Source organism: Rattus rattus, chromosome 1 (genome assembly GCF_011064425.1).
Source record: "Rattus rattus isolate New Zealand chromosome 1, Rrattus_CSIRO_v1, whole genome shotgun sequence".
Lineage (NCBI taxonomy): Eukaryota > Metazoa > Chordata > Mammalia > Rodentia > Muridae > Rattus > Rattus rattus.
The window spans coordinates 109,795,401-109,804,799 of NC_046154.1; positions in this window are offsets into that span (position 1 = coordinate 109,795,401).

The window sequence follows — 9,399 nt, forward strand, 5'->3', positions numbered from 1 at the left end:
AGATTCAGTGAGACTAAAAGAAGTTATGAACCAAATGGACTTAATAGATATCTACAGAACATTTCACCCTAAAACAAAACAATATACCTTCTTCTCAGCACCTCAGGGTACCTTTTCAAAAACTGACTATATACTCAGACATAAAACAAACCTCATCAGATCCAGAACATTAAATTATTGCCATGTATTCTATCGGACCACCATGGACTAAGGTTGGTCTTCAATAGCAACAAAAACAACAGAAGCTGGAGAGATGACTCAGCGGTTTAGAGCACCCGACTACTCTTCCAGAGGTCCTGAGTTCAATTCCCAGCAACCACATGGTGGCTCACAACCATCTGTAATGGGATCTGATGCCCTCTTCTGGTGTGTCTGAAGACAACTACAGTGTACTTATATATAATAAATGAATAAATCTTAAAAAAAAAAAAAAACAGAAGCCCACATATGCATGGAAGCTGAACAACTATCCACTCAATGGTAACTTGGTCAGGGAAGAAATAAAGAAATAAAAGACTTTTCAGAATTCAATGAAAATGAAGGCACAGCATATCCAAACTAACTGGACACAAGGAAAGCAGTGTTAAGAGGAAAACTCATAGCTCCAAGTGCCTCCATAAAAAAAAAAATTGGAGAGATCATACACTAGCAGCTTAGCAGCTCATCTGAAAGCTCTAGAACAAAAAGAAACAAATACACCCATGGCAGGAAATAACCAAACTCAGCTGAAACCAACCAGGTAGAAATAAAGAGCACTTACACAAAGAATCAACAAAACTAAGAGTTGGTTCTTTAAGAAAATTAACAAGATAGATAAACCCTTAGCTAGACTTACCAGAGGGCACAGAGATAATATCCAAAGTAATAAAACCAGGAAGGAAAAGGAGACATAACAACAGAAACAGGAAGTTAAAAAAAAATCAGATCCTACAACAAAAGTCTATACTCAACAAAACTGGAAAACCTGGATGAAATGGATGATTTTCTAGACAGATACCAGTTGCCAAAGTTAAATAAAGATCAAATAAACTATCTAAACAGCTCCATGACCCCCCCCCCGCCAAGGAAGTAGAAGTCTTCCGACCAAACACAGCGCAGGGCCAGATGATTTTAGTGCAGAATTCTACCAGACCTTCAAAGAAGATCTAATTCCAATATGCTTTAAACTATTCCATAAAACAGTAACAGAAAGAACACTACCCATTGCTTTTTATGAAGCCACAGTTACACTGATCTCTAAACCACAAAAAACCCAATAAAGAAAGAGAACTACAGATCAATTCCCCTTATGAATATTGATGCAAAAATACTCAACAAAATTCTCACAAACCAAATCCAAGAACACATCAAAACAATCATCCACCATGATCAATAGGCTCCCTCCCAAGCATGCAGGATTGGTTCAATGTAGGGAAATCCATCAATGTAATCCATCAATGTATATAAACAAACTCAAAGGAAAGAACCATGTCATCATCGTACCAGATGCTGAAAAAGCCTCTGACAAATACAACACCCATTCATGTTAAAAGTATTGGAGCGATCAGGAATTCAAGGTTCATACTTAAATATAATTAAAACAATATACAGCAAACCAATAGCCAACATCAAACTAAATGGAGAGAAACTCAAAGCAATCCCATTAAAATCAGGACAAGGCTGCTCACTCTTTCCTTACCTATTCAATATAGCACTCAAAGTCCTAGCCAGAGCAATTAGACAACAAAAGCAGGTCAATGGGATACAAATTGGAAAGGAGAAAGTCAAGGTACCACTATTTGCAGATATGATAGTATACATAAGTGACCATAAAAATTCTACCACAGAGTTCTTAGAGCTGATAAACAACTTCAGCAAACTGGTTGCATATAAAATTAACTCTAACAAATCAGTAACCTTCCTCTACTCAATTAATAAAAGGGCCGAGAAAGAAATTAGAGAAGCAACGCCCTTCAAAATAGTCGCAAATAATATAAAATCCCAAGCAAGTGAAAGATCTGTATGACAAGAACTTCAAATCCCTGAAGAAAGAAATCAGAGAAGACCTCAGAAGATTGCAAGATCTCCCATGCTCACAGATTGGCAGGATTAATATAGTAAAAATGACCATCTTACTGAAAGCAATCTACAAATTCAATGCAATCCCCATCAAAATTCCAACTCAATTCTCCATAGAGTTAGAAAGAGTAATTCTCAAATTCATTTGGAATAACAAAATCCTGGGATATCAAAAACTATTCTCAACAATAAAAGAACTTCTGGAGAAATCACCATCCCTGCCCTCAAGCTGTATTACAGAGCAGTAGCAATAAATAAATAAACAAACAAATAAACAAACAAACAAACAAATAACCCTGCATGGTATTGATACAGAAACAGACAGGTAGATCAGTGGAATAGAATTGAAGACCCAGAAATGAACCCACACACCTATGGTCACTTCACCTTTGACAAAGATGCTAAAACCATCCAGTAGAAAAAAGATAGCATTTTCAACAAATGGTGCTGGTTCAACTGGAGGTCAGCATGTAGAAGAATGCAAATTGATCCATTCTTATCTCCTTGTATAAAGCTCAAGTTAAGTGGATCAAGGACCTTCACATAACACCAGATACGCTGAATCTAATTGAAGAGAAAATAGGGAAGAGACTCAAATACTTGGGACATAGGGGAAATTTTCCTGAACAGAACACCAATGACTTATGCTCTAAGATCAACAATTAACAAATGGGACCTCATAAAATTGAAAAGCTTCTGTAAGGCAAAGGACACTGTTCAATAGGACAAAATGGCAACCCACAGATTGGGAAAAGATCTTTACTGACCCTACGTCTGATAGAGGGCTAATATCCAAAACATACAAAGAGCTCAAGAAATTAGACTCCAGAGAACCAAACAACCCTATTAATAAATGGGGTACAGAGCTAAACAGAGAATTCTCAACTGAGGAATATGGAATGGCTAAGAAGCACCTAAAAATGTTTAAAATCCTTAGTCATCAGGGAAATGCAAATCAAAACAACCCTGACATTTCACCTCACACCAGTGAGAATGGCTAAGATGAAAAACTCCGGCTGCTGGCGAGGATATGGAGAAAGAGGAACACTCCTCCATTGTTGGTGGGATTGCAGACTGGTATAACCATTCTGGAAATCAGTCTGGAGGTTCCTCAGAAAATTGGACATTGAATTACCTGAGCACCCAGCTATACCGCTCTTGGGCATATACCCAAAAGATGCCCCAACATACAACGAAGTCACATGCTCCACTATGTTCATAGCAGTCTTATTTATAATAGCCAGAAGCTGAAAAGAACTTAGATGTCCCTCAACTGAGGAATTGATACAGAAAATGTGGTACATTTACATAATGGAGTACTACTCAGCCATTAAAAACAATGACTTTATGAAATTCTTAGGCAAATGGATGGGACTAGAGAATATCCTGAGTGAGGTAACCCAGTCACAAAAAAATACATTGTGGGGGTTGGGGATTTAGCTCAGTGGTAGAGCGCTTGCCTAGCAAGCGGAGGCCCTGGGTTCGGTCCCCAGCTCTGAAAAAAAAGAAAAAAAAAATACATTGTATGTACTCACTAATAAGTGGATATTAGCCAAAAAGAAGATCGGAATAGGGGTTGGGGATTTAGCTCAGTGGTAGAGCGCTTGCCTAGCAAGCTAAGGCCCTGGGTTCGGTCCCCAGCTCCAAAAAAAAAAAAAAAAAAAAAAAAGCTAGGAATACCAAGATACAACTCACAGACCATATGAAACTCAAGAAGAAAGGCGATCATACCAAAGTGTGGGTGCTACAGTACTAATCAGTATGGGGGAAGAGAAAATCTTTGGGAACTAGAGGAGGAGAGGAAAAATGGGGCATGATTAAGTATGGGAGTAGACAGGCAAGATGTACAGAGGGTCAGGAAATTGAACAGAGGTGGGTACCAATGGAAGATGGGGAACTGGGGGTAGCCACCAGAAAGTCCCAGATGCCAGAAAAGCAGAGGCTCCCAGGACCCAATGGGAATGAAACTAGCTGAAATACCCAACAAAGGGGAGAGAGAACCTATAGAGACCATATCCAGAGGTTAGGCACAGCCCCCAGTTGAGGGATGGAACCACCCACCCTTCACAAAATTTTAACCTAGAATTGTTTCTGTCTAAAGGAAATACATGGACAAAGAGTGGAGCAGGGATGGAAGGAAAGGCCATCCAGAGACTGCCCCACCTGGGGTTCCACCCCATATGCAACCACCAAACCCAGACACTTGCTGATACCAAGAAGTGCTTGCTGGCAGGAGCCTGATATGGATGTCTCCTGAGAGGCTCTGTCAGAGCCTTACCGATACAGATGAGGATGCTTACAGCCAACCATCTGAGCATGGGGACTCCAATGAAAGAGTTAGGGGAAGGACTGAAGGAGCTGAAGGGGTTTCCAACCCCATAGGAAGAATAACAATATCAACCAACCAGACTCCCCAGAGTTCCCAGGGACTAAATCATCAACCAAGGAATACACATGAAGGGACCCATGGCTCCAACTGCATATGTAGCAGAGGATGGCCTTGTCTAGCATCAATGGGAGGGGAAGCCCTTCATCCTGTGAACTTGATGCCCCAGTGTAGAGGAATGCTAGGGCTGTGGGGCGGGAATAGATGGGTAGATGAGAACACTGTCTGAGGCAGGGGGGGGGGGAATGGGGGTGTTTGAGGGGAAACTGGGAAGGAGATAAGATCTGAAATGTAAATAAACAAAATAACCAATAAAAAATTAAAAAAAATACTCCTTTGCCCATTGGCTCATATATTTGAATGTTTGGTTCCCAGTTGGTGAACTATTTGGGAAGGATTAGGAGGTGTAGTCTTGTTAGAGGAGGTGTGTCACTGGGAGTAGGCTTGAGATTTCAAAAGCTCAAGCCAGGCTCAGCCTTGCTTTCTCTGCCTGTAACTTTCAGACCAGATGTGAACTCTCAGCCACTGTTCCAGTGCTGTGCTTGCCTGTTTATCTGCCTGCCTGCCTGCCTGCCTGCCTGCCTGCCTGCCTGCCTGCCTGCCTGCCTGCCTGCCTGCCTGCCTGCTGTTATGCTCCTCACCATCGTGGTTCTGGACTTAACCTCCGAAATGGTAAGCAAGCTCCAATTAAATGCTAACTTTTAAAATTTGCCTTGGTTATGGTGTTTTTTCACAGTGATAATTAACAATAACTAAGACAGAAGTTGGTACCAGGAGTGGGATATTGCTGTGACAGGTCATATTGGAGAAATGTGGAAGACCCTGGGACACAGGACTGGAAAAGTGGTTGAATATTGTAAGCAGGGCTTATCGGGCTATCCTAGTAGGAGCATGAAAGACTATAGTGCTAAGAGCAAGGTGGAGGTTTCAAGAAGTTTCAGAGAAGAATATTAGAGACCATTATTTTGATATTTTTGTCAGCAAATATGTCTGCTCTTTGTCCTTGCCCAAAAACATCTGCCTAAAAGTTTGGACTAATGTCATTGGCAGTGGACATTTCAAGACAGCCTAGTATTGACTATGTCATGTGGTTATTAATGATCACTCTTACACAGATCTACAGTGAAAAGGTTAAGTAGGGCAAAAAGATAAACAAAATGTACAGTTTGAAGAGAAAACAGACACCAGGAAATGTAGTGTTAGAGCCCAGTTCTGTGTTCAAATAGATGAGAAATTTAAAGAAAGGCCCGGGGCTACATGGAATCAGGGAAATGTAGCCCTCGGGGTAAGCTGCCACTCTTGGAAACAACTTCTGTCTTAGGTGGGGTTACAAAACCCATGACAAGGAACTTTTAAAAGAAAGCATTTAACTGGGGGCTTGCTTCAGTTTCACAGGGTGAGTCCATGACTATCATAGCAGGGATCATTGTGGCAAGCAGGCGGGCATGGTGCTGGAGAAGTAGCCAAGAGCTCACGTCTGATGTATGTGTTATGTTGAAGAGTTGGATGCAGGAGGATCAGGGAGCCAGCCAGTCCAAGGGAGAGAGACGCGTTGTACTCAGCAATGTGAAAGGAATGGGAGAGATACAGAAACATCTAATAAGCTTTTAGATATTGGGCCACAGACAAGCCAGGTTTGGAACTTGCCCTGCTGGTTTTTAGTTTTGGTTTGGTACAACATTTCCTTATTTTCCCCTTTCATCCATTTTGAAATGGTAATATATACCATGTGCCATTGTATGTTGGGAACATGTAATCTGTTTTTTGATTTTACAGGGGCTTACACATAAGAGATTGCCTTGGGACTCAGAAGAGATCTTAAGCTTTTAAACGGTGCTGAGACTGTGAAGGACTATGGGGACTTTTGAATTTGGACTAAATACATTTTTCATTATGATATGGCCAAGAGTCTATGGGGGTCAGGGAGTGGAATGTGGTGATCTGAATGAGAATCATTCAAAGGCTCATATATTTGAATGTTTGGTTCCCAACTGGTAGACTAGTTAGGGAGAATTAGGTGTGGCCTTGCTGAAGTAGGCATGTCACTGAGGATGAGCTCTGAGGTTTCTAAAGCCCAAGCTAGGCCCAGTCTTTGCAGCCCCTCTCTGCCTGCAACTTTCGGATGAGATGTGAGCTTGTAGCTACTGCGCCTTGCCTGCCTGTCTGCCTGCCACCATGCTCCCCACCATGATGATTATGGACCAACCTTCAGAAACTGTAAGCAAGCTCTCAATTAAATGCTTTCTTTTAAAAGTTGTCTTGGTTAAGCCAGGCATGGTGGCACATGTCTTTAATTCCGGCACTTGGCAGGCAAAAGTAGGCTGATCTCTTTTGGAGGCCAACATGATCTACACAGCAGGCTTCAGGACAGCCAGGACTACACAGAGAGACGCTCTTTCAAACAAACAAAACGTTGCTTTGGCCATGTGATTTGTCAGTGCAGTAGTAACCCTACTTAAGACAAAGAAAGACCAACACTAGTAGTGGGTGGTACTATCCCCTGAGTTAGGGTCTTAGACTCTATAAAACATGAGAAAACTAGCTGGGCACAGGCATTCATTCATTTCCTTCTGCTTCCTGACTTCGAGTGCCATGTTAACAAGGAGCTTCAATCTTCTGCCTCCATAATTCCTACCATGATGGACTGTGTCTTGATAAATCGCACCTCTCAAGAAATAGTAACAATAATTTAAGAGGCTGGCGAGATGGTCCGGTGGTTAACAGCATGGAATGCTCTTCTTGGGAACTCAGATTCAATTCCCAGCACCCATACGGTGGCTCGCAACCACATATAACTCAAGCTCCAGGGGTCTGACACCCTCTTCTGACCTTTGTGGTCACCTGGCATGCAAGGGGTGCACAGACATACATGCAGGCAAAACACCCATACATATAATACAAATTTAAAAAGTTATTTAAGCCACTATCATTCTGTATTTCCACCAGACTGAACAGTATTCTCCCCAGCATTAGGTACCCATGAGCCATTCTGCCTCCATCTTGGGTTTAAAAGCCATTTTAGAGTAAAGACAAACTAGGTTTAATTCTGTTTATGATTAAACCTTTGTTTCTCAAAGACTGGGCTGTGCCCCACATGTATCCTTAACACAAATGGCTCTGTGCTGCCTGCTCCAGGAAATGGCAACTGTATCTATGTTTCAGAAGGTTATTTTGACCATCTAGAACTACCTTGTAACCACTGCCTGTCGCTGTGACTGCCTTGTTATAAGCACCTTGCAACCATGTCTGTTTCAGGATGTTGTTATGAATAATTTGATGTGTTTATGTTCTGCCTCTGTAACCCTGCCTATTTGCCTGTCCAATCCCCCATTTGGAAATCCCCTACCCTTGATCTTTAAAAAGTCCTGTCTTCCTCAAGCCCAGTAATGATCTCTTGAACCCCACATTCAGGGGGAGATATTCCATGTACATGAATAAATTAATTAATTGCTTGCTTTACTTGGCCTTGATGGTTTGGGTCAGTGTTCTTTCTCCTAGAACCTTTAGGAAACAGCGCTACAATGAAAAACCATGGCAAACCTAAGCGAACAGTTTAAAATGTTTAGGAATGTATGAACTTTTTTTCCTAAGTGTTATAGAATGCTGTTATCTGGGCATGATGTGGCCAGTGCCATGTAGAAATCAGAGCAGGCATGGTTAATCCAAAGGACCCTCACAACCCACCGAGAGGCCACTAACATTCCCTGTAGAAAGGGAAGGAAGCCTCATGAGACAGGACATGGGACACAGGACATACTTGTTGGGGGAGGCTTTTGTTCCTCCCAACAAGTACCTTATAGCAGCCTGTAAGCTCTTCTGTAAGTAAGCCTAATTCAACTTGTCCCTTCACCAAGCTAGACTTGGGTAGAATATTATTATCAGTCTGTTGTTAGCATCCTTTCTGTGGCAAATAGAAGTTTGTTCAAATTCCCCAGGAAAAATCATGCACCTCTGAAATAATAATCCCCTGAGAAAATGATCTGTAACTGTAAAAGTATAGTTAACCCCTGCTCCTACAGTGCTGGACTGAAGGACCCAAGGCTTTATACATGCTAGTCATCACCGAAGACGACAGCATATACACATACACGTGTCAGGATAGCACGTCAAACTCTCCGTTATAATTGCTTTATTACAGAGGAACACCAGAGTGAACTTTCGAAATAAATAACTTTTGCTATGGTTAAATAGAGAAAATATATTCAGGGAGTATAATATACATCAATTTGTGGTACTTCTCCAAAGATCACCAATGTACAAATTATTTTGTAAAGTTGTTTCTCACATAGAGGATTTAAAATGCAAAGGAAAATGGAACTTTATATTTGAAATTAATAGAAGCGACATGGCTCCAAATACTGAAAATGTAAGACAAGTTTCTTAGGTATTCCAGGCATAAATATTAGCTGTAAGGACCGAGTGTGTTTCAGTAATGAGATCTACAGAGTAAATCTGTAAACATATCTCTTTGACAAGTATATGCAAACCATTTTTGATCACAGATCTACTAAAACTCTCTGAATGTAAACCTCAAACACATTGTGAAAGAAATTCTAAGTTACAACAATACAAAAGCAACAATTGTCAACAAAGTTATTTGGTTTAAAAAATGTAGAGTAAAAGTCAAATACCTTAAAGCTGTTTAATAGAGACCTTTTCTTTCTTTCTTTCTTTCTTTCTTTCTCTCTTTCTCTCTTTCTTTCTTTCTTTCTTTCTCTTTCTCATTCTTTCCTTCCTTTTCTCTCCTTCTTTCCCCTCTCTCTTTCGTGTGTGTGTGTGTGTGTGTGTGTGTGTGTGTGTGTGTGTCTGCATGTGCACACATACCATAGTACAAGTGTGGAAGCCAGAGAGAGTCTGCAGGAGTTACCCTTGAGGCTTCCATGAGTTTGCACTCAAGGTGCCCAGCTAGCTCTCAGGTTGCCAGGTTTGGATGGTGAGAGGGTGGCTGTCCCCAC